Source organism: Cupressus sempervirens, chromosome 1 (genome assembly GCF_028749045.1).
Source record: "Cupressus sempervirens isolate cs-2001-9-10 chromosome 1, ASM2874904v1, whole genome shotgun sequence".
Taxonomy (NCBI): domain Eukaryota; kingdom Viridiplantae; phylum Streptophyta; class Pinopsida; order Cupressales; family Cupressaceae; genus Cupressus; species Cupressus sempervirens.
The window spans coordinates 728,905,027-728,932,550 of record NC_143118.1 but is presented as its reverse complement, the minus strand read 5'-3'; positions in this window follow the sequence as shown (position 1 = coordinate 728,932,550).

Genomic DNA, 27,524 nt, shown 5'->3' with positions numbered 1-27,524 from the left:
AAATCCATAGCCACCACCAAGAAAACTATGTGAACAAGCATGAATCCACAGATCACATGCCATGCTTCCAACTTTCACAAATGCTCCCTTAGCTAACCTATAAAGCCTGTCCCACTTGACTCTTTCCTTTTGCCCTTCTCACTCACCAACAGCTACCCCTGTGGTTGCTTATATCGTAGCAAGTCCCACAAAACCACTAAGTGGTATTGCATAAACCATGTGCTGAAACCATGTGCTACCTAACCCATTGACCACACATTTAATATTGGGCATTTAATTTCTTTTCCCTAATATAAAATAATTACATGAGATATTATCACAATGTTATAATATAACTCATACCAACAGAGGAAAGAGATAAAGGAATAACCATGTCATTTTTCACATGACATACATGAACAAAAACTAGTGATAACAATCTCCAACCAATCTCAAATTCAATGTAAGTGAGACTGAACATCTAGGAAGATAACCAAGACCAAAGAGAAGCAATAAAAATATAACCTATGTCATGTCCTTCTACACACACTTCTAGATGTAAACTATGCAAGTATAATATCCTCCATAAAACCCCAACAAGTAACCTCAACAACTATTGGGAAAATGAATTAAATGCCCAATATTAAATGTGAGGTTAGTGGGTTAGGTAGCACATAGTTCTAGCACATGGTTTATATAATACCACTTCATGATTTTGTGGGACTTGCTACTATATAAGTAGCCATAAGGGTAGTTGTTGTATGTGACAATGAGAAGAGAAAAAGAAAGAGTCGAGCTAGATAGGGATGGAAAGGGTAGCCAAGGGATGAGTCTTGGTTGAAGACCTAGATATCTTGATGAGAATTCTCATTCTCCACTCTTGGCCTACTTGGTGGTTTGTTTCTTGAAAGATATAGCCCATTATATCTCTTAGTTGGATTATATTTATCCTTATCTTTCATGGATATGGATATTGAGATATGGTACATGCATTAGTTCTGGAGGGCTCATTTGAGAGATGTTTTAGCATTGGTTATCTCTATTTGTATATGTTGTGATGTTGGTTAAGTTTGGGAGATGGTTTTATATTGGGCATATTCCTTGGTTTAGGAATGGTTTATGAGTTTGATCTTCTTCTCAGAGGTTTACATCCATGATGAGTTATATAATATGGTTTGGGTGTTGTTGAGGCTTCTTGTTGGGGTTTTATGGAGGAGATCATACTTGCATAGTTTACATCTAGAGGTATGTGTAGAAGGACATGATACAAGTTATGATTTACAAAGTTTTCCTAGTCTTGGTTATCATCTTGGATGTTTAGTTTTACTTACATTGGATTTGAGATTGGTTAGAGATTGTGATCACTAGTTTGTGCTCATGTATTTCATGTGAGAGATGACATGGTTATTCCTTTATCTCTTTCCTCTATTGGTTGTGGAGAACTTGGGAGAATGTTGGAGACTTGTTAGGAGAGTTTTTCTTGAAGGTTCTTGGTTTATGTGTTGTGGATGTCCTTGAGACTACATGGATTCACTTCTTTGTGATGTTGTAAGTGGATTGGATATAGATTCAACATTATCTTTTGCAGTGGGAGCTTATTGGTATAAATGTGGTAGGTATTGCTCTTAAGGCTTGTGATTGTAGATTATAGATTGGATATGTTGATGATGGAAGATTCACTTGGTATACCTTTTGAGGTATGGATATTTGGATAGGTTTGGCACTTGTTGTGGGTGCTATTTTAGCTATAAAATTTTTGACAACTATGGATACATGTGATTACCTTTGGATCAAGTTTTTTTGCTTGGCATTTTAGTAGGTAAAAAATTTTATGATCTTCTAATGTGATAGGTTGGGTGGATTTATATTTGGATGGCTTCTATGTATGTCTAGTGCTAGTGGCATAATAGGAGGTTCCATCATTTATGTTTGAGAAGCTAGATACTTTGATTTTGTTGTGGGTACCAAGATGGAGCACTTGGTTTACTTTGATCCATGATGGTGGATGTGTTGGGAGGGATTGTTCCCTTGTTCATTTATGTGTCTATAGATTGACCATGTGCAATGTTTACAAGTGGGAGATTTTTGAGATAATGGGTGTTGCACACATTGCATAATATTTTTATATTTTATTATTTTATTTTATTATGTAATGTTGTATCTAGGAGCATCTAGATGGATGTGCAAAATGTAAAGATTCTCATGAAATATTCTTGATGAGCTGTATTATCTAAAATTTGATAGTTTCATACATGAGCATGGATATAATAGGTGTCACTCAGATCACTTTTTTTACTTTAAGAGTTTGGATGATGATAGCTACATTATTTTATGTATGTATACTGGTGATATTCTTGTAGCTGGGTCTAACATGGATCACATTAAGGGGCTGAAACACCAGTTAGAATATGCATTTGCTATGAAGGATTTGGGGGCAACAAAATAAATCATTGGTATGATGGAAGCCATTGGAAGGAAAAGCCAAGAATCAAGGATCTATGTCAAATGAAAAATGGGATCTATTAGATAGAAAGGAACTTGGAAGAATTTGATTATGATTGGCACCATTGGTGGCATTTAATATTACAAAAGTGAATACAACAGAAGAGTTGATGAAAATCCTAGTGACTCTGTATGAAGAGCCCTCCACTTCAAATAAGGTATTTCTCATGAAGCATTTATTTAGTATGAAAATGGTAGAAGGTGGATCTATTGCAAATCACTAAATGAGGTTAATACTATTACTAGTTAGTTATCTTCTATGGGTATCAATTTTGATGAAGAAATTAGAGCTCTCTTGATTTTGTGTTCTTTGTCTAAAAACTAGAATGGTTTGGTAATGGCTATGAGTAATTCTATTCCTAGATCTAGTATGGAGCTTTGTCTTAGACCTTGTTGTTGCTGAAACATCTTTCACATTTGGATGGTGCACTTGGTTATCTTCATGGTTTGTGAAGATAGTTAGATCTTGAGGACTTATGGAGTTCTTGGTTATCTTCATTGTGAGTGGAGATGGTTTTTTGCATGGAGTGTGGAGATGTTTGCATCTTGAGGATTCACAAGGTTCTTGGTAAAGGTGCAATTTTATGGTTTCATTTTTCATGTTCTCCTTGGTGTGAGGATGGTTTCATTTTTTATATCATGGTATATTCTTGATATGCATTTAGAGTTATGACATGTTATAGTAAGTTATTATGGAGCATGTTATCTCTTTGGTTGAGATGGTTAGATCATGTTGTCATGTTTATGTTCCTCAGGCCATGGTTGGAACTTTGACATTGATCTTGGTTTAGTTTTTTGGTATTGAGTACATTGATCATGAGTTGGATACTTCACAATATTGCTATGTTGCATTTGGAGTTGGCATGGATTGATTGGTTATAGGTGCTCATGGATACTTAGAGACAATGGTCATGTTGATTTCTCTTAGATTAGAGAAGTATTTGTTGAAATGATTTATGATTTCAGTAGGAGAGTCTGAGGGGAATTTACCCTATACAAACTTGAGAGGAGATTGTTCTTAGATGAGTCTTGGTTGAAGACTTGGATATCTTGATGAGCATTCTCATTCCCCACTCTTGGTCTACTAGACGGTTTGCTACTTGAGAGGTATAGCCCATTGTTTCTCTTAGTTACATTATAATTAAGCTTATCTTTCATGGATATGGATCTTGAGCTATGGCACATGAGTTAGTTCTGGAGGGTTCATTTGAGAGATGGTTTTAGAGTTGGTTATCTCCATATGCATATGTTTCTATTTTGGTTAAGTTTGGGAGATGGTTTTATATTGGATATATTCCTTGGTATAGGAATGGTTTATGAGTTTGATCTTCTTATGACAGGCTTACATCCATGATGAGTTATATGGTATTATTTGGGTGTTGTTGAGACTTCTTGTTGGGGTTTTATGGAGGAGATCATATTTGCACAATTTACATCTAGAGGTGTGTATAGAAAGACATGATATAGGTTATGATTTGCATGGTTTCTCTAGTCTTCATTATCTTCCTAGATGTTCGATTTTACTTATGTTGGATTTGAGATTGGTTAGAGATTTTGATCACTAGTTTGTGCTCATGTATATCATGTGAGAGATGATATGGTTATTCATTTATGTATTTCCTTTATTGGTTGTGGAGAACTTGGTAGATTGTTGGAGACTTGTTAGGAGAGTTGTTCTTGCAAGTTATTTGTTTAAGTGTCGTGGATGTCATTGAGGCTACATGGATTCACTTCTTTGTGATGTTGTAAGTGGATTGATTATAGATTCAACATTATATTTTGTAATGAGAGCTTCTTGATATATATGAGGAAGGTATTACTCTTTAGGCTTGTGATTGTAGGTTATAGATTGGATATGTTGATGATGAAAGATTCACTTGGTATACTGTTGGAGGTATGGATAGTTGGATGGGTTTGGCACTTGATGTGGGTGCTATTTTAGCTATGAAAATTTTGACAACTATGGACACATTTTATTATCTTTGGATTAGGTTTTTGTGCTTGGAATTTCAATTGGTACAAGATTTCATGATCTTCTAATGTGACAGGTTGGGTGGCTTTCTCTTTGGATGGCTTCTATGTATTTATATTGGTAGTGGCATAATAGGAGGTGGCATCATTCATGTTTGAGATGCTGGATAATTTGATTTTTTTGTAGGTACTAGGATGGAGAACTTGATTTACTTTGATCCATGGTGGTGGATGTGCTGGGAGAGATTTTTCCCATGTTCATTTATGTGGCTATAGACTGACCCTATCTAATGTATACAAGTGGGAGATTGTTGAGATAATGGGTGTTGTACACATTGCATTATATTTTTATATTGTATTATTTTATTTTATTATGTAATTTGTATCTAGGAGCACCTAGATGGACATGCAACATGTAAAGAATTTATGAAGTATGTATAGTACTTTTTTGATCACTCACCACAATCTAAAAATCTCCCACTTAGGGACTAATCAGACTCCAAACAAAATGAAACTAGTAAGAAATTAAAATGTCTCTGATCTGATAATGGTGTTGAGTATTGTAGTCATGAATTTTAAGATTATTACTCCATAATGATATTCGTAGATGGAAAACTATTTTAAGGACTCCATAGGAAAATGGAGTGGCTGAATGCATGAATAGGACTATGATGGAGCATGCAAGGAGCATGAGATTGCATGATGGGTTGCCTTTATACATGTGGGTGGAGGCTATCAATACTACTGTATATTTGATTAATAGAGGTCCATTTACTCCTTTTGGGTTGTGGTATTCCAAAGGAAGCATAGACTCGTAAGAAGGTGAGTTATTCTTTTCTCAAAACCTTTAGTTGTGAAGCTTTTTAGACTTGGTAAAATTTTTTTTGAATGAAGTACTTTCATACCGTTCTCACTCATGTGCCATAGTCTATTGTGCAATAATGTTGTATCAAAATTTATAGCGACTATTTGTTCTCCCTACTCAATATTAGCAACTATTCCTGAATATTCATTTTTCTCTGAAACAATTAAAGTAGAAGGAACAATATGACCTGTACAAAGACATAAGGTGCCTACTTTCACACTTTTTCCTACTACAAGGGAACCTTTTGAAATTTTCCAATTTTTATCATTAAAAGTGACTACACAACCCTCATCAATGATTTTTCCTACTAAAATTAATTTCTTACTTAGCCTTGGAACATATCTTACCTCATGTAGTACCCAATGATTCCCATTCTACAACTTAATCGTAACTTTTCCCTTTCCAACAATCTGACCGAGTTCATTATCCCCCAAGATCTTGGTGTATGCTATGGTATGTATAAGGCTAGATATTGCACATACATTGGGAGTTATTAGTAGGTATATGAATCATCCAAGCATTAAGCATTGGAATGCAGTTAAGTGGATTCTCAGATATTTGAGAGGAGCATCCAATAAGTGTTTACTCTTTGGAGGCTCTACTACTAATTTACAAGGCTATGTTGACTTAGATTTGGTATAGTATATTGATATTAGGTGGATTACTATATGTTATGTCTTTACTATTGGTGGGGCAGCCATGAGCTAGGTTTCTAGGTTATAAAAGGTTAATGCTTTATCTACTATAGAGGTAGAGTATGTCGCTGCTATAGAGGCAGCCAAGGAGATGATATGAATTTAGTTCTTCTTGGAAGAATTGGAATACCCTTAGAAGGATATTTATTTGTTTATAGATAGTTAGAGTGTCATTCATCTTGCAAAGAATTCAGCTCTGAATTCAAAGACCAAACACATATGATTGTGGTACCATTTCATTCAGTCAATTTTGGAGATGGATAGTTAATCATCATAACATTTAGGTTCATCAACATTTGTTAATAAAATAGAATATAATTAGCAAGAAAATCTTTCTGGAGTTCTAATTTTCCTTTTTTCCCATCTAACATTCACTAGTGTGTGTGGTATTTATTATTGCTATTGTTGCACATCATGAGGAATATCTAGAACATCATCTTTTCTGGTATCATCTAGCACTACATAATCATCTTTTTTCTTCTCATGTTGTTGCAATAGATCTTTGTACAACATTTTCTCATTGAATATGATATCCCTACTTCTTAGAACTTTATGATTTTCAAAATCACAAAGCTAGCTATAACCAAATTCATTAATACCATATCAAACAAATACATATTTCTTTGACTTAGCTTCTAGCTTGGTTCTATTTTTAGAATCTATGTCACTACAGATTGACCCTATGCAATATATACAACAAGTGGGAGATTGCGAGATAATGGGTGTTGCAGTCATTGCATAATATTTTTATATTGTATTATTTTATTTTATTATGTAATGTTGTATCTAGGACCACCTAGACAGATGTGCAACATGTAAAGATTCTCATAAAATATTTTTGATGAGTTGTATTGTAACATTGTGATAATATTTTATGTAATTATTTAATATTGGAGAAAAGAATTATATATCCAATATTAAATGTGGGTTCAATGGGTTAGGTAGAACATGGTTTTAGCAGATGGTTTATGTAATACAAAATGGTGGTTTTGTGGGACTTGCTCCTATATAAGCATCCACAAGGGTAGTTGTTGTAATTGACAAGGAAAAGACAAAAGGCAAGAGTCGAGTGGGACAAGGTTTGAGAGTTTAGCCAAGGAAGCATTTGTGAAGGTTGGAAGCATGGCATGGGATGTGTGGATTCATGGTTGTTCACATAGTTTTCTTGTTGGTGGCTATCTGAATGACACTTATTTATCTATGCTCATGCATAAAATGTCAAATTTCAAATACCATTGCTGATGTGCTTGCTTCAATCCATATAAAAAAAAATTCAATTTGCACACTAAGTTCTCTGTACCTCTAACCTCAAATCCCCATGGCTAAGCCATATATATCTTGTCATCTAAATCACCATGAAGGAAGGTTGTTTTAACATGAAGCTTCTCATAATACAAATCTTTAGTAGACACAACACTTAAAATAGTATGGATAGAAGTCATTTTAACAATAGGAGTAAATATCTCATCAAAATTGATTCCTTTTTTATGTGCAAATCCTTTCACAACTAACTTAGCTTGAAATTTTTTCTTACCTACTTCCTCTTCTTTTAGTTTTTTTGCCTCTACTTTGTGCCTTCAAAGCACTTCTTGATGTAGATCCACCTAAATTTTTCCTATGAGTTTTCTCACTCAAAATAACACTAATCACATCATCATATTTTAGGGTACTAGATCCAGGAACAAAATTATTCACAGCCATTCCAACTTTCAGAAAAAGAACACAAAATTAAGAAAAAAATCTTTTTGGAGGTCTAATTTGCCTTGTTGACCATCTAACATTCACTGGTGTGTGTGGTATTTGTTGTTGATGTTGTTGTAAATCATGAGGAATGGCTAGAACATCATGTTTTGGAGTATCATCCAAAAATAAATAATTATCTTCTTTCTTCTCATGTTGCTGCAACAAATCTTTGTACAACACTTTCTCATTCAATATGACATCCCTGCTTCTTAAAATTTTATGATTTTCAAAATCCCAAACCCTATAACCAAATCCATTAATTCCATATCCAAAAAATACACATTTGTTTGACTTAGCTTCCAGCTTTTTTGTATTTTCAAAATCTATGTGAGTGAAAGCTTCACAACTGAAGGTTTTGAGAAAATAATAACTCACCTTCTTACCAATCTATGCTTCCTCTAGAATACCAAAATCCAAAGGAGTAGAGGGACCTCCATTAATCAAATATATTATAATATTGATAGCCTCCACCCACATGTATAAGGGCAACCCAACATGCAACCTCATGCTCCTTGCACACTCCATTATAGTCTTGTTCACACATTCAGCCACTTTGTTTTCCTATGGAGTCCTTGGAATAGTTTTTTTGTCTATGAATACCATTAGTGGAGCGATAATCTTCAAATTTAGGACTGCAATACTCACGACCATTATCAGATCTAAGACATTTTAATTTCTTACTAGTCTCATTTTCAACCAAGCATTTCCATTTCTTGAAAGTTCAAAATACATCAAATTTTTGTCTGAGAAAATAAATCCATACCTTTCTAGTTGTTTCATCAATATATGTAACATAATAATGAGAGCCACCAATGGAAGATACCTAGGTCTATCCCCATACATCTGTATGCACGAGCTCTAATTTTTCCTTTTTATTTTCCTTCCCAGTCTTCACAATAATCGCTCTATTTTGTTTTCCATACACACAACTTTCATAGAAATTTATATTAACACATTTTAGACCTAATAAAACTTTCTTTGAATGAAGTACTTTCATACCTTTCTCACTCATGTGCCCAAGTTTTTTGTGCCACAATGTTGTATCTAAATTTATATTAGCTATTTGTTCTCCCTACTCAACAATAGCAACTGCTCCTAAACATTCATTTTTTTGTGAAACAATTAAAGTAGAAAGAAAAATATGACCTATACAAAGATATAAGATGCCTACTTTCACACCTTTTTCTACTACCAGGAAACCTTTTGAAAGCTTCTAATTTTTATCATTATCAGTGACTACACAACCGTCATCATTGAGTTGCCGTGCTAAAATTATATTCCTACTCAACCTTGGAACATGTTTAACCTCATGTAGTAGCCAATGATTCCCATTCTACAACTTAATCTTAACTTTTCCCTTTCCAACAATCTAACAAGGTTCATTATCCCCTAAATAAACAAGCCCAAAATCCCCTTGGACATAATCAATGAAATATCCTCTATGAGGTGTAGCATGAAATGAAGCACTAGAATATAAAACCCATGAATCATCAACACTTTCTAAATACAAGCATGAAGCATCCTCTTAAGATTTTTTACTTATCACATTTGCCTCCTTGTCTCCATCTAGTTTATCTCCATTTTTCTTTTGATTCCAACTATCTCTCTTTTTATGTCTTGGTTTCCCACAGTACCAATTGTTGGCATGTCCTCTTAATTGAGACCTCCTCCCCTTTGACTTTCCTCTTGATTTCCCATGATTTTTAGAATTATTTCCTCTTTCATTTGTTCTTCCTTGACTTTGTGCATTCAGAGCACTTCTTAATGTAGATCCAACTAAGGTTTTCCTATGAGTTCTCACTCAAAATAACATTGATCACATCATCATATTTTAGGGTATTAGATCCAGGAATAGAATTATTCATAGCCATTACCAAGTCATTCTAGCTTTCAAGCAAAGAACACAAAATCAAGATATCTCTAATTTCTTCATCAAAATTGATACCCACAAAAGATAACTAACTAGTAATAGTATTAAATTCATTTAAATGATCTACAAAAACTCCACCTTCTACCATTTTTATATTAAATAAATGCTTCATGAGAAATATCTTGTTTGAAGTAGAGGGCTTTTCATATAGAGTTGTTAGGGTTTTCATTAACTCTTTTGTTGTCTTCACTTTTGTAATATTAAATGCCACTAATAGTGCCAAGCATAATCAAATTCTTTCAAGTGTCTTTCTATCTAATAGATCCCTTTTATAATTTGACATATATTGTTAATTCTTGGCTTTTCCTTCCAATGGCTTCCATAAATCCTTTCGATAAAGATAGTATTCCATTTACATCTTCCATAACTAAAAGTTCTACCCATTAAACATATCAACCCTCAACTTACCCTTGTCTACCATTACTCCCACTTGACCATGAGACTCCCACTCAACCGTGATACTTTCATGCATCGGATAACTAAAAAACAACATTGCTCTGATACCACTTGTTAGGATTAAGCCATGGATAGAAATATCAATTACATGCAAACATAACCAATAATAGGAAAATAATAGATCAAATAGAAGAGAACACAAGACACCAAGATTTAATGTGGTTCACCCAATCCCTAGGCTACATCCACCAAATAGTAAGTCTGATATTATTATGATCTAGTGATTTCAATCTAATTACAATAACTAATCCCTTATAGGGCAACACTGTCGAAAGAACCAAAATTTGCATCACCTTATGAAACAATCCCTAGCCCTAAGCCCTTTAATACAGTTATTTTTACTGCTTTAGGGTTATAATTAATAATTGCATGTCAGCCTAAAATCTCGATAAAATAGGGCCCAAAAGAATTTATGAAGTATGTACACTACTTTCCTGATTAATCACCACAAACTAACACACTGAAAACTTAGTAAGTACTACGCTACTCATTTTACACTGGTAAACTTGGAATACACTAAAATGCTTAGTTTATATTGCTAATCTTCATTCTAACTCAAATTGCTTGACATGTACTAAAATTTTTCCAAAGGAATCAGTAGCAACTATAGAACTCGATGGTAACTGAAATGCTTGGTAAACACTCTTAACTACACACAAAGCATGGTAGATACTTACAATCTAAGTAAGTTATTTTCACTAATAACAAACCTTATTGATATGTCAATAATCTTCCCCTTTGGTATTAGTGACAAAAACACTTATCAACCAAAATTGAGTTCAAAAATGTTTCCTAAATACCATTACTCATCACCCTATGATACTAGCTCGATAGAGTATACTATTTTTGAGATTTTTCAAAATTGATTTTGTAAGGTATATCTATACATCTTCTTTCTATATATAGTATGTGTTGCACATGTAGTACACTTTTCTTTCACATCTTTCTCCACTATTTTTTTTACAACTTATTACATTTTCTCCCCCATAAATATTTACATCTTTCTCACATCTTCTTATTCATAGTATATAGTCTCCCTATAGATATATCTTATGCATATATCTTTCTCCCCCTTTTTGACATTAATTCTAAAGATTTATTCTATTTATTTACATCTTAATGCCAAAATGAGCTAGAAAATCTAAATGTAACTTGAGCATGATAGCCAGGGTCTTGTCTTAGTCCTCTTACAAGACCTTACTTTTGTGAAGGGCAATCAGTACTTCTACTGATAGCTATATCATGTGGTGCAGGAGCATCCAGAGGTATAAGGGCAATCCTATGTCACCCAAAAAAATGTACTTAGACTTAGTTTTTGTTTCATGTATTTTCATTTCTGGATACCCATTTGAGTCAAATAAAGATTCCAACTCTCATAGTTCCACTATCAGTGTTCTAGGTTAGAGTATTTGAACACCTTGGGATATGTGTAAATGCCAAAAAAAAATAGGAGTATATAATTGAGCTATTATTGTAAATTGGCCAAATGAATGTAATTATAATTTAGAGCATTCTAGAAAAAGAATTAGGTCAAAAGGCCCCATGGTTTGAAAGTTATCGCAGTTTTTCAATTTTTGGAGACCTCCTAAGAATGCTTCAAAATTAGGCTAGGGGCATTAAATGACCTCAAACATGGCCAAAAAATGGGGGATGAGTGAAGATGGTCCATAGGGCTATAGAGCATTTTAAGATCTTTTCAGAAATGTAAGCAATTCGTCAATAGGAGCTACAGTTCAAAAGTTATGCCTCTTGGAAGTTCGGTTACCATTTCTAGATTCTTCTAATTTTGTGCTGACTTCTAATGCGACTTCTGGAGCCTTCTATTTGGTTGGTGGATGCCAACTAGCACTTTCTAGAATGTATTCTTAATCCTTAACCCTTTGGGGTCTATTTAAGAACATTTATGGCATTGTAAAAGGTAGTTAGGAGTGGAGTTTGAGATAAGGTACTGGGAGAAGAATTTATCTCTAGATTTATGCTATTGTAAGCCCATAGGGCATGTTTTAGAGTCTATTTTTCTACACTAAGTGTACTAGCATATTTTTACAGTTAATAAAATTTTCCCTTTCCTGTTGTGTCTATTATGTGCTTGGGTTGTGTCTCCATCATAACGTTATCTGCAATGAAGAAGTTATTGTCATGGATGAGAGTTTTAGAATGTGTAATATGTTTTTGCAGTACATCCATGTTGGAAAGAATCATATTCTGAATATCAAATAATGTAGATCTGATCCTTGCATCTTCTTTAAGAAATTATTCTTGCATGTCAATCAAAAACCTTATCTTCATATAATGAGTAGAGCTTGAACTAGGGTCAAGCTACAACTATTGAGCACTAGACATGGGGTCTTCATCTATTTTGGACAATTTTTCTTTTATTTCCTTGGTAAAAATAGAAACATCAGATAGCTTTCCAAAAAGTGATGATACATTTGTACAAGACGCTTCTAGAGAACTAAAAATTGTAGAAAGTTCTACTTGATAAATAGCTATTTGTTGAGCAATGTGCTCTAATACTTTATTATCAAACTTCTTCTTTGTTGTTTGCACTAGCTTATCTTGTCCATTAGTATCTTCAATGAACCTTTGAATTACCTTTGCTGGCTAGTACAAAATTGGTTGTCAAGAATCAACCTTAATGTCTATGGCCTCTGCCAAAATGTTCTTTGCATCCTCAATAATTTTGAATTCCTCATCTCTTTCCTCTCTTATTCTTTGTTTTTTAGCCTTCTTCTGGAGGATTTCACCAAATGTCTACATTTGGTTTGGGGTGAGCTTATAAATGTTCCAATTTGGCATGACAGTTTCCTCATCAAAGTCTATATCTTCCTCTATTTCTTTTTTTTTTCCCAAAAAATTTGTTCTCAGTTGAGCCTTGGTCTCAATTGTCCTTGCACTTATTTCTTGTGTCTCCAAATAGGCCTAGCTGAAAAAATTGATATTGTACTTATCGAAGGAATACTAATAGAAATACCTAAAGAATCCAAATTTTTTTTATTCACTCAATAATGATGTAGCTAATTTAATAGAAGAAGGAAGAGTCTATTGCTCACTAGACGAAGTGGAGGTCACTTCAATCAATGATGTGCTAAGATGAATAGAAGAAAAGAGAGATCTTGGATGTTTGAGTTGTCACTGGTAGTCACAATCAAACTTTCTTGGGCTATCTTCATGCTTGATGTTGTTACAAATTTTCTTGGAGATTGAGGAAGTGAGGAAATGAATATTGTAGCTATCTTAACTGGATTAGTCTCCTTGTCATCTTTCTTTTCTTCCTTGGTAGCCTCTTTCCCTTGTTCCTCTTTATCTTCTATGTTATCAAAATGACTTTCTTCTTCAACATTTTATTCTTCATCTACTCCTTGCTCTTATTCAACATCATCATTATCATTATAATCCTTTACATCAATAGGAAAATCACTTGGTTTATGTAAAGGATAGACATTTTTCTAAGTGTTTATTGTATTTCTTACAACATGTTCAATATCTTTTATTAGAATCAAACAAGTATTGAATCTCAAAGTTAATTTTTCTTCATTTCTCTTCATAGATTCATTCACTTCTTTTTTAGTCAAGCTTGATATAAGTTGCCTCATGGCTTGCTCATATATGTCTTTTGTAGTTTGCGTAGCATTTTCCCATCTTGGCTTGATTTTCTCCATCAAAACATCAAGAATCTGAGAAGTAAGCTAGTCAGGGGAGTACTTCCACTTACCCATTTTGTCTATTACCAGATCTTATATATACTTCTTCTCTTCATAATTATTTATCTCATATTTTAATGCCTTAAAATTTGTTATACCAGATCCAGCTTGAAGTTCTTTTAACCTATCTTTGATGGTGGGTGGAGGTTTCTTGAAGATAATATCTCCTACTTCATTGTCAGTATTCTTCCTTGACCACCTGGTGAACACAATAGTGGATGGCTTGGCTGGCTTGCTAATAATTAGCTTTCCCTTTTGCTTCAATGATTCTTCTTCCTTAGATTATTTCTCATTCTTTGCTTCCTTATCTTCACCATTTCCCTTGGTCAACAAGAGTGTAGAACTAGTCTTTAACTTAGCAATTCTTTCATTTCCTTTGTTCACCGCCTGAGGGAGCTTTATTTCAAGTTCAATCCTAGATTTTGCTTCATCATATGTGCCAAAATATGCAGCCTTAGGATCAAATGTTTCATTGAAAAGTGCCTCAATAATGTCCTTGGTTTCATCAATGTTAACCTTATATCCAAGAGGTTTCACCCATGGTCTTCTAGGCCTAACTTCCCGAGTGTATACTTTGTCACTATCCACCATGAAACATATATTATCTTTGCAATCTTCAACTCACTTTTTGGGAATCCTAAACCTATTGTTCATCTTTTCATTCAATATGTAGAAGTAGTTGTCCATGATACTATTATAATTCTCACCCATCTTGGCAATATGCTCATTGATTTGATAAAGCATAGGTAGATCTTTTCTCCAAACTATAGTGCCTTTTGAAGGGAAGAATTTTTTAACACAAAATAATAGATAGGTTAACAAGGAAAAAAAATTACATGGGTTATTCTTTTATGTCCTTATGTTTTCCATATTCTTGCTGAATTGCTTTAACAATAACTCGGCCAAGTCATAATACAGATTATTCTTCACTACCTTGTATACAAGGTTGATTGCTTCATAGGATACATTGTTTAACTTATTTGATCTATAAATCTTGTAAGCAATAATATGGATGCATAATTTCAACTCCATATCTATTACACTACTATAATTCCTCTAATATCCCATTCTACTATGGTTTTCTTTTCAAGTTCCACTTAACCTAGGATTTTGGTCATTTTAGCTTTAGCTAGCATTGGGAGGCTAGTGATGCGATGAATCATCTTCTTTGTGATTAGTATTGGTTGCTCCAACTACAACTGACCATTATGCACCCAACTAAGGATAAACCTAATCCACTTTACTTGAAATTCATAGAGCATGTGAGGGATGTGAGTTAACCCTTTAGTTTCTAGGTTTTGGTGCTCAGGTTTTAAAACTCCATTCACACATAGCTTATATAGGGCATCATCCATTTCCAAAGTTCCAATCTCTTATATAACACATTTAAAATTAATGCAAGTATTGTTAATCAAAAGTACCTTTGGAGGGATCTAAGACTATAATCCACTTGGATCTAGGGCTTTTGCAATTGTAGGGGTGAGTTTGAAATCTAGTGCCTTCCATCCACCATGAACCAACATTTCTAAACCTCACTTTTCCTAGTTGTTGCTAGATGCAATCTTTACTCAGTAGGGTTTGAGAGAATTCATAAACTTATGCTGAAAATTTTCTCAAATCGCTTGGATGCTCTGAAGATCATACTTTGCAATAGCTCTCAAGAATTTCACAATAAGAATGACTTCAATTCCATTCCTTTTATCAAAATTTTCCATAAATGTTCAGTACAAAAGGTAGATCGATTGACATCATGTTGATAGTTTGTCATCCACTATTGTTATATTGATCACTCAACAAAGACTTCATGACTTGGTAACCATATGTATCTTCATTACTCCCAACCTCACTTGATAGAGTCTATGACTCAACCTCACTTACTAGAGAAGGTAACTTGGTAGACATTAGTACTTGTACTCTATGATCCCTTTGTATTCTAAATATAAATTTGGATCTTTTTGTCCTTTCAATAGGAACTAATTTGGATGTCTTCTTTGATAGCACAATTCTAGTTCTTCTTTGAGAACTTAAGTAGAAATGGTAGAGTCACTCAATTCTTGAGTGACGTGATCATCATTTCTTGCACTCTCAGTAGACTTTGGAACCCATTGTTGTCTCATTTGTTTTCAAATGTTATCAAACTTTTCCTTTGTTTCATCTTCAATCCTTCCAGTATTCATGCAGTTCTTCGCATGATGACCAATTTTAGTACAAGTGAAACATCTTTTAGTAGTATATGTTTTCCTCATATGATGTTTAACACAATTCTTACCAATTTGTCCAAATTCTCCATAGTAATGACATCTACACTAGGTGTTCTAGTCCCAAACAAATATTTCTTTTAAGAACTTGTTCTACTATATTTGATATCTTTGAATTGTATACTAATGACTTGTATCCATGTTTCTTACATTTGTGACATTTGCTTTCAAATCTTGGTTTCTCTTTGAATTCATTAGCCTTATGACCATGCTGATTTCAATTATAGCATTTTCCACTAAACTTTTCTTTTCTATTACTCCAACATTTACTTTTTGTATGACCTATCTTACCATAGTGATTGCAAGTGGGTCTTTGATTCTTTTGAGCTCTTTTCTTTGAAGATCCACCTTCTTCTTTGTATCCAATTCCTTCTTTCCCCTTTTGTCTATAGAGGTTTATCTCATTCAATTGATTCATGTCTACTTAAGATTTCATCATTCTTTCATTAGTTTTCCTTTCAGAGTTTAGATCATTTTGGAATCTTTCATTTTCAGATCTCATATTCATGATTTCTTCATTTGCATTGGTAAGTTGATTAATGAAGTTGGCTAATTGAAGGGATAGGTGTTGGATTTCATTGTTATTTCCTTCTATTACTTCTTTTATCCTGTTCTTCTCTTCCATGACTTTACACAATCTAACTGACTAAATTTCTTGTTCTCTTCTTAGTTTCCTTACTTCATCTTGTAGTGAAGTATTCTTTTCCAAAAGAACTTGGATTGAATCATTTCTTCATCTGAGTTTCTTGAAGGATGAAAGTCTTCAATTCTTTCTTTGATGTAGAGATGATCCTTCATTTTGAATACAAGATCCTTTCTTCTTATCAAGGATTGAGAGAGTTGCTCCTTTGCTTTCTTGAGTTGGGAAATAGCCATTTCCGAATCCAACTTCTCATTGTCAATAGCTTTGTCAAGTCTAAGTATCTCCATGACCTTGATCTTTGCTCAAGTCGTTAAACTTTCTCCTGAGAACCATAATGCTTTGATACCAATTGTTGGAAATATTCTAGACTATGCTAAGTTACTAAGAGGGGAGGAGTGAATTAGTAACTTCTAAAACTTTAATAATTTAACTATTAATTCACTAGTTGAATTAGCATTTAATTGTTCACATATGATCTGATCTAATTGCATGCATAAGAAACTAAAAAGATGAAAGCATTCATAGCACTCTAGAATAAACCTTCCAAATAGAAAGTAAAAATGGGGTTGGGATGATACCAACAAACTTTAGTATTGTAGTATAAAGTTGGTCTGTTAAGGCTTACATTGATCACTTCTAATGATCTTCCCTATTAGGAGCAATAAGGACTAGTAGATCCACCTTGTAAAAGGATTTACAAACATACAATGAAGTATGCACTTGGTAAAGAGAATTACAAAAGACTATTAGGTCTACCTTGTTTAAAAAATTGACTGATCCACTTGTTAGGATGAAGTAGTAGTTGATCTCTGATTAGCAACTTGGTTTGCTAAATGAGATTCCTTTAATTACTAATCCCCTTGCTATGATAGATATCTCTTTGCTACTCATTATACTATTGTTGCCTTTGTAATTTTCTCTTTACTACTTGTTTCTAATTACATTTGATTACATTACATAACATTCATGTGTTTTGATATGGTAAAATACATTACACATATACCAATCCAATTATACAATTACAAAGTTGGCCACAATAAAAGTTAACACAAATATTACAAAGTCGGCCCAAGTGAAGACACTCAGGTTCTGAAGACTAACTCAGTGAGGTTTTGATACTCAACATCCACTGGCAATGCTTGGCATCATCATGTTCTTGATAGACATAGAAGGTCAGTCCATATTGATCACTTCCAAGTATCCTTTAACTCGATCTACACTAGTGTCTCAATGAATAATATGAAACTCAACATATAAACTGAATCACTTGATTCACACTATGTGACTCTATCAATGCTTCCTGTTTGAGCTCAATATAAACTAAATCACTCGGTTAAGATTAAGTAGGCCAATTAATACTAGATTCACATCACATCCACTATGAACTCAGTAAACACTACACTGCTCATTTTACATTGCTTGGTTTACACTTCCGATCTTCACACTAACTAAAACTACTTGGCATGCACTAAAATTTGTCCAAAGGACTCAGTAGCAACTATAGAATTGAATGGTAACTAAAATTATTGGTAGACATTATTGGATATACACAGAGCTTTGTAGATAGTTACAATTTGAATAATTGTATGTCACCAATAAAAAACTTTATTGATATCCCAATAATGTCTCATGAGCAATCTCAAAATCACCAATCAAATCACTGAACACCTGAACATGTTGACTGGTTGAATCTAAATGGTTCCCACTAAACATAGGAAAATTTTTTCTAAGATCATATGGCATATTGTTTCAAAAATGATGAATGTCATCAAAAAGTAATGGCATGTACCTCTTGGCAGAAATAGATCTAAAAATGTTATCCATGAAGTGCATACCAAGTGAAAGGGAATTTTCCATTTCTAACAAACTTATAACTCATTCACCAAATTTACTTTTAGAGTTTGTAACTTGCAACACCTTTAAAAATTATTCTACTAATTCAATCTCCAAACATACTTCAAAATGTAAAAAAATTTGTTGAATCTATCTTTCACAAGGTATGTTGAGATGCATCAAACAATTCTCCTACTTAGTGCTGAAAATATCACTTGATAGAGAAGCTTTTGTGAAACTTACTTTCATAGAAAATAAATCACATGAGAGTAGAAAATACCTTGAGTGTTGATGCTTGCAAACTTAAATTACTAATTTGGCATGGGTGTAAACTTAATTTCTTCACACCATTGACCAAGAACAAGTACAGTCACCATCTCCTTGAGGAGAACAAAATGAAATCACTCTTGTGATTCATTCTTAACATTAAAATTTCTTGTGATAGTAGATCACATAAAAAACTTCATAACTTATTAGTCTAGAACTCTTATATTCTCTCTTCTTTCTTAAATTTTCTTACAAAACTTTTAGATCTACACAACTAAGTTGAAAACTCTTGAAAACATTTATATAGAACCGATTTGCACTAGTACAGAGATCTTTTAGAGAGTTGTCACTCACAAATGTAAGAAAGATTTAAGAGATAATTTTATTACTTGAAAAATATGAACTAAACTTTCAACTTATGGAATTTTCAAATCATCAAACACTTATAAAGAGAAGACACTTTCAAACAATTCTGACTCTGACTCTACAAAAACACCTTAAAAACCAAACCTAGCTAAACTAATTGAAGGTAATTTCACTAGTTGTAGTACAATTTGCATTCAAATTTAAAAGCTACTACTATCTCAAACAAAGCATCATTGAGGTGCATGATATTTGAGTAAGAAAACTGGAAAACACATCAAAGAACTTATTGTTGCAACTTTTTACATGAGCTTCTCTTGCTATAATTAATCCCCTTTTTTCAAATTCTCAAGGTTTGTCTACCATTTAGATTCAATACAATCCCCAGTAGAGTCACCATTTTGTTGGTGACTCAAATGGTTAAATCCATTCTAAAAAATAGGACTAAAATATTTAATTCACACCAGAGATTCTTGTCCCTTTTACAAGGTTTATTTTTCATCATCTCCCCAGTACAGTTTCCATTTTGTTGGTGTTTGAAGAATCATGGTTTCAAATTATCTCAATGAGAAAAATATATGTCTAGGGGCATCTACTTTCCATCTACAACATATCCTTTCAGATATTGGGCCAACTATAAGGCTAGAAACTTCTTCTAGTTCATGCTCTGCAAAACCTTGGCAGGTGGACCTCAAATTCTTATATGTTGCTGGTGCTAAAACATACACTTGAATCTAACAAAGTAGATAAAACCCTTAATCTTCTAACACTTATGCAAAGATCCTAGATATGAAATAGCTAATAACATAGCCTAAGGAATTGATAAGCTAAGTGAGGGCATCCTTTCAGCTCTTAAATAGAAAGAGAAATGGATGATTATAATGTTGATTTCAGAAAATCCCCATAAATGCAACAATGATAATAAGTTTATCCTATAGCTGATCAGTGCCTTTTCTATTGGGCAGTTCCATGAATCACACACATACATATATGATACCATTAACATATTCCATACATCAAGATATTAGATATATCCTTATCACTTTTTGAATTAGACATTAATGTTCATACATACCTCATTCTCATGAAGTATCCTTCTGAAATAACCAACAACTCTATCAAATACATCAAGAATTTACTTGGCTCTTTGTTCCAATAGTAAAACATACCAAAAATACAACCTTATGAGGATGGAAATGGGTCTAAGTTCTTTATTCCTAAACCACATAGCATTGTAGATTATAGAGATAGGAGATGAGAATCAGAATGAAACTAAGAATATTCTTTCTCATTTGTATTCATTTCTTTGAAAATATACATTTTGATTCATGTAAACAATTCATAAAACCACTAAATAGACTAGAACTATCTATATTAGCTTAACTACTACTATTCATACAAGAGAAATATGCTAAAGAATGTGGTGGAATCACAACTCTAGATTCAACAATGTGGTCTCATAAACAAACTAGAACCAACCCTTACAATGAATCAGAAAGAGAAAGATATAGGGAAGGAATGAAATCTCAAATTTGATATGGAAGTGAAATGTGTCGACTTAAATCTTCATTCCTTGCTATTGCAAAGCATCTCTCATCTACCCTTGAAATCTTATATGATTTTCATCATTATTTTCTAACAAACTTGGAAATATCGCTTCTAAATGATGAAAACCCTTGTGTTGCCAAAATATCTTAAATGCATTAGAAATGTCGATAATACCTTGATTCAGTTGACTTGAAGATGATAAAAAATTTCCTAACTGCATGCTTATGACCTTTGACACACATTCAATTTATCACCTTGCTAAAAATAAAATTTTAACTTCAATACCTAAATGCAATTGAATAATGGATCCTTGAGACAAATCCTTGAATAACTTGAACCAGTGGTGTCCTGTGCAAAAAAAAACAACAAAAATGAAAAGTTTATTCTCTACCAATTCTGATGATATATAATATTGAGCTATATCCTCTTACCAAATATGCCCAAAATCTCATTTTGAAAATCAAGCTCTTGTCATGGCTCTAGTTTGCATTTGTTTTTAAATTTTATGCAAAAATTTAAAAAGTTTTAAACTCAAGACTTTAGGTTATATCCTTTAAATTTTTTTTTAAAATGCACATCCACTTTTAGGAAAATAATAAAAAATATTATTTTAGGAAATGTGATTTTCTATCCATCTAAACAATTTTAGGTCAAACTAGTTTGACCATCTGCACCATGTGGTAGCACACCATTGGTTGACATTTTCCAAATCACCTTCCACTCGAGTGCCATGAGGTACCATCTAATTTGTCCTTAAAATACTACTACGTATCACCATTTCGTTGGCCCTTCCTATATATGCTACTTTAGTATGTTAGAAACACTAAATTAAAATAATCAAAAAAGCATTTGCATACTAATTTAACATAACTTCATGAGAGACAAAGTGAAGTTGTCAAATGAGAATATGAGCCATAGATAGGCTCTCTTAATGAGGATGATCACTTGATGTAGAGGTGTGTCTAATAGCTAAGATGGCTAATTTATGTATGTATGCTGAAATGCTCAAATGGGCTTCAATGGAGGATTTTTTATAGATTTTGGTGAATGGATTTGATGTAAAAATGGCTTCTCAAAATGGCATTATGGCTTTACTTTCTAGATTGTGTTAAAATGGCTTGTGAGAGAATTCCTTAAATAGGCAAAGGGCTTGAGGGACCAAGGGCTAGGATGCAAGGATGGGAGAAAGCTTATGGAAGGTTTAGATTGAATGAGAGGAGAGCACATGGATTCTAATTCCTTATAGCCAATCAAGGAGTGATACATGTCATAGGGTCATTGGTTAGAGCAAGAGGGGTTGAGGGGTCAACAAAGGAGGCTCAAAGCTCATAAAGACCCTCATCATGGCTTGTAAGAGCAATGAATGGGCTTGCAAGAGTCATTTATGGCTTTGTGGGCTTCATAAAGTTTTATGGTTGGGATATTTTGAGGGGATAGACTTTGGCTTGGCTTAGGAAAGTCTTAAGCTTGTTTAGGATTGTGCAAATGATTAAGGGTAGGATTAGAGATGGCTTAGGATTAGATTAGGGATGTTAGAGATGGGCAAGTGGATGGCATTTAATAAGGGTGGGTGAAGGAGGAGATATTTGTTGGCTTTGGCTTGGGTTAGCAAGTCTTAACCCATATTTAGGGAATGTGACAAGGTTAGGGGGGGATTAGGATTAGGGTCAAAGATAAGGAATGACATCTTCTAGAAGAGTCTAGGCTTTGGATGAGGATGAAGACTTTCTAGAAGAGTCTAGAACTTCCTAGGATGAGGATAAATAAGGTTTTTAGGAAATAAATAAAGTGTTATTTATTTCAAGGATTTGGGTTGAGGAGATATTTATTAAAATATTTTTAATAAACGTGAGGATTAATATTTAATCTTAATTAAATATTTTGAGTTGGGATTAGGGGTAGGAAATGATGGGATTAGCCCTTAATCAAAATTAAAGAAGGATTAGAAAATTTTGGAAGAGGTTAGTGGTCTTAAGGAAATTGGCCAAGTTTTGGGCAAAAAAAAAAAAATTATTTATTTTGAGATTTTTGGTCAATTTATTAATTAAATAATTAATAAATAAAGAAATAATGTTTAAATAAGATTTAAACATTTTTGGGAGGGATTCCTTAATTAACTATTTTTAATTAAGATAAAGGGATTTAATGACATAAAAATTAATTAATTAATTAATTAATTAATGATGATGTCATCAGAGATTTTTTTTAGAAAATAAAAATATTTTATTTTTTAAAGGATTTTTTAGGTATCTACACTTCCAACTACCCCATCATCACCATGTCATCCTCTGCCACATCACTGCCATGTGGCACTTCATCATTGGCTAGATAACCATACATGCCATGTCAGTGCTGACCTATGGCCCACTACCTTGTGTTGGCTAGGCATGTTCCCACATGCATAGTTACCAACTACCACATTGCATGCATGAATGCACCCTTGTGACATGTGGCATTCTTTATCATGTTTGCACCTTAATTTTTGTGCCACATGTCTGCTTACAATTGGTCCATCTAGATGCTGACACCATCATCTTGGAGGCACATGTTGTTCAAAATTTTGTGACATTATTATTTCATCATTGAGAACTGGTTGACATCCATAGTGGGGTCCTTCACATGGGGTTGGGCTTCTAAAATTTGGTGCCTTATTAGACACTTAGCATGTGTGTGTTGGGGTCTTAAAAGAATTAAAACATACATCATGAGAAATGTGTGATATTTATTCTTCACTATTTTTCTTACTCCTTTTTTTTAGTGTCCTTTTCACAACACACCACCTTCTATTTCCTCTTTAGTTACATTTTATTTTTCAAAGTAGATCATGCCATGATGTATTCATTGCTATTTTTTAAATTTTCTTTTCTCAAGGGAATAGAAGAGGGTTTGGAATGTACAATCTAGAATGCATTTGAAGCATATGGGTAGAATGTCGCAAGTTACAAAGTTTTTTGAATTTGATAAGATGTCTAAAACATCTAAAGAGGATTGTAATCACAAGTCCCTATAATGTCAAAAGGCTACCTAGAGAGTTTTGCAATTTGCAATCACTTTGGACACTTGGAGTTAAGTTCATGTGTTATTGTATCATCACTACCCAATAGATCTAGAGTTCTAAGAAAACTGCAACATCTAGACTTGTCTTCCTACAAAAATTTATCTTCATGCTATCATCATTTCATCCCCTTTTTATTGGGATTGGGTGGCCCCTACAATTTTATAGCTGAGGCTCCTTCAGAGAGAGATGAGTACTACTCTTATCCTATAGGGTGTTCTTGTTCATAATGATATGATTATGCTATTAGATGGCCTCTCAACGGAAGGAAGAACCTATTCAGAGTGTTGGATTTTACTTAATCTCTACATAAGTATCACCTGTAGGGGCATAGATGACATCCCCAAATTACTTTCCAATTAAACATCATGGTCGATCTGATAGAACATTATATGAAGCTACTTGACAAGAAAATAGAAGCTAGCTTTACCAACAATATATTCGGCTACCCTACCATTCTATATTGGTAGATTTACCTTGAATGGCCCTTTTTGAGTCTATTTATTTGATATGTCCCTTTCACCACCATTCTTTGTAGCATACATAGTATCCATTTATATTTAATATGTGGTGATCTCCATCTATTTCCAACAACCATTGATGCCTAAGCTCCCCAACCTCTTGGAATTTTCTTTTGAGCTGAGTTGGACTCTAATTCTTAGTTCTATAAAATATTTTTCAATTGTATGTTGGAATCTCTGATTTTTCTCCTTTGTGAGTTGCAGCCCCTTGAGAATTCCCATTCTTAAGTTTTTAGACTTCTCCCTTCACAATCACCCATGCCTTGACAAATGTTTGATTAATCTTGAGGTCATTGGAAACAATCTGATTATGGAACGGATGCTTGTAAAGCTCGTTAAAAGAAATATAACCATATTTGTTCTCATCAAAGGTTTTGAACACCTTCATCAAATTCTTGGACTCTTCTTTTTAATTTTCCATTGCAAATGGACTAAATAAATCCAACAAATTTCTTGAATGATAGGTTTTCTTGGAGAAGGTCATTGAGCATAGACCACACATATAATATTTTATTCATACCCCAAGTTATCAAGCCAATGGGTAATACATAAAAAATAAAAAAGGATATGTGCTTCACAAGAATGATACATTCATTCACATTTTCATTTTTCCACCATTCAATGACCTTTTTAAAATATCTTTCATTTCCTTGATCCATATTTCAACAACTGAATGATATTAGTCGGGCCCCAAACTGGGTCTGACTAAAAAAATAAATAAAATAGAAACACCTGACAACTCTAAATTTCCTATTAAACCTATCATATTGACTAGAATCAAGTTTGATGGCTTCAACAATCAATTAAAACTCATTTTATCATTTTGTGCAAATTTTCAATTTTGTGGCAAGGGGTCCTTTGACCGACTTTAAAAATTGACCAAAACACCTAACTGGGCTCCAAAATCAGATGCACTGGTTCTCTATTCCATATTCTTGCAACCTATCAAATCTCATCTCATGAATAATTCTTAGTTAAAACATATCGAATGTGAAAATTGCTTTCTCAGAACTGCTTGGAAGAAAATATTTTAGAAAACCATAAAACACATTTAGATTTGGCTTTGAAAATAGGACAAATTGGTAGTTGGGGGCACAAAAATGGGGGCATTGGTTAACTACCATGAGGATAATATAAATATTTTATTAGGGCTCACAATGAATAATAGGGAAAAAATGGTGAGCATCAAAGTGGGCTACTTAGATTTGCAAAATTGGGAACAATGGTAGAAAAGTGATTTTTGCAAACAGAATGGACTTGGGAAAGTGTGAAGATGGATTAGTCAAGACTTGTGAACTAGAACACTTCAAGAATTTTTAGAGTAGAGTATAATGGTATAATCCATTTGATCTCACCTATCACATATTAAGACTTATGACATCTCAAACAGGGTTACCAACCAATTTGCCTTTTATGACACTAGTAAAACTTTACAAATTGCATATGGAATCACATTAAAAAATTGATCAAATGGATTCATCATAAGCTCAAATCAGAAAAATAATAAGTCACTAACCTCTAAATGAAGTTCAAAAGGAATTATCTAATTTTGATTTATGTTTTCAATGTTATAACTGGTCAAACAAGGCCTCTCTGAATTCTAAACAATTTACATCAATACAACAACAGTAAACAACTAAATTTGTGGGATTCAAGACTTAGTCAAAACATATCAAAATAAATTGAAATCTGAAAGAGATGTTCTCTAATAGGCATACTAAACATTCCCAAAGTGGTGAGTGATGAAACATTACTGTGTGTGAGAAATTCAAATGCAAACTAGGCCGCCTATCATTATTTGACATAGGCAAAAATGCAGATATGGACATTGCTCAAAATGGAACTTTCATAGAATGACTCAGAATGACAATTTATCTTCATGGAATGAGTGGATATGCTAAATGGAATGTGTTATTAACATTAAACACCTCCTAGGCCTCTAAAGGATAGTTAGGTACATACATTAAAAGCATTTTAAAGGGCTCAAAAGCTTGGAATGGTACTCAAATCAAGAAGGCAATTTTGAGTACCAATAGAGAAAATGTACATGAAAAACATATTGAGTGAATGTACATGAGAAGAGAAACACCTGTTGAGATGGAAAGGGGGGAGAGTTATCTCTTTAGGGAGACTTAGAAAGATTCATGTAAGTGCGCAAATGCATCCAGAAAGAGTTGTAACTTTTTTACTATGAGAAACTATTATCGATTGTAAAAGAATAAAAAGAAAATTACAACATTCCTAAAGATCTTAGATTGATGAAGAGTATTTGAGAAGACAAAAGAAGAGTACAGTTTGGTACTCTTGGAACCTAGATTTTTTTCATCTATGCTTTCGTCAATGCCAAAGGGGGAGATTGTTAGCATGAATGTTGATGATTCTACATTGGGGAAGCATTCTAACCATTAAAGAGTATGGATATATTGCATTCATGACTATATTTGTCATTGATGTAAAACTAGTACATTTGACCCCATTTTTAGACAAATTTTTTTGACCATCTAATAAAATGGGGTCAAATTGGTCATTTTATGCAAGGCAACATATATAATTTTTTAAACTAGAAGCCTATGTTGGTCAAAATTTCAACCAACATGAGCTTACACTATGTCAAAAACAAAAAGCTCTTTGTCGTGCCCTGATTTCAATCTTGCATGACTAGAAGAAAGGCTGTGTGGTTAATATTTTTTGTATACTACATTTTCTGGCACTAGGATTATGTACAGAGGAAGGGTTTGAAGATTACGTGCCAACATCATTTTACTACTTCAGTGCAAATAGGGGTTTGACAGCTTCAATGCAACCTGTACTAGAATAGTAAGGTTATATCTCTATGATAAATTTGTCTTTTTCTTTCTCCTTCTTTTCATTGTTCAGCACATCGTCTTCAATCTATTTAGCCTCATGGGTTGCCTTTGTCATATTATCTTAAATTTCTAAATTACTAACCTCATTGGCCATGAAGTTGTCTCGATTGTACTCTTTATCCTTAGGAGTAGTGTCAAACGTGATTGGAATTCCTATCATAAAGAAGTTTTGTTTTCTAACAGTGTTATAGAGCTAATTAACATCATTAGTTACATCTTGGGGTTTGATTGGCTATTCTCTTATAGAGATACCAACTGAATTTAGCCTCATACTTGTTTCATGTAGAACCTCTTCTAAATATTTCTTTGTCTTCTCTTCTATCT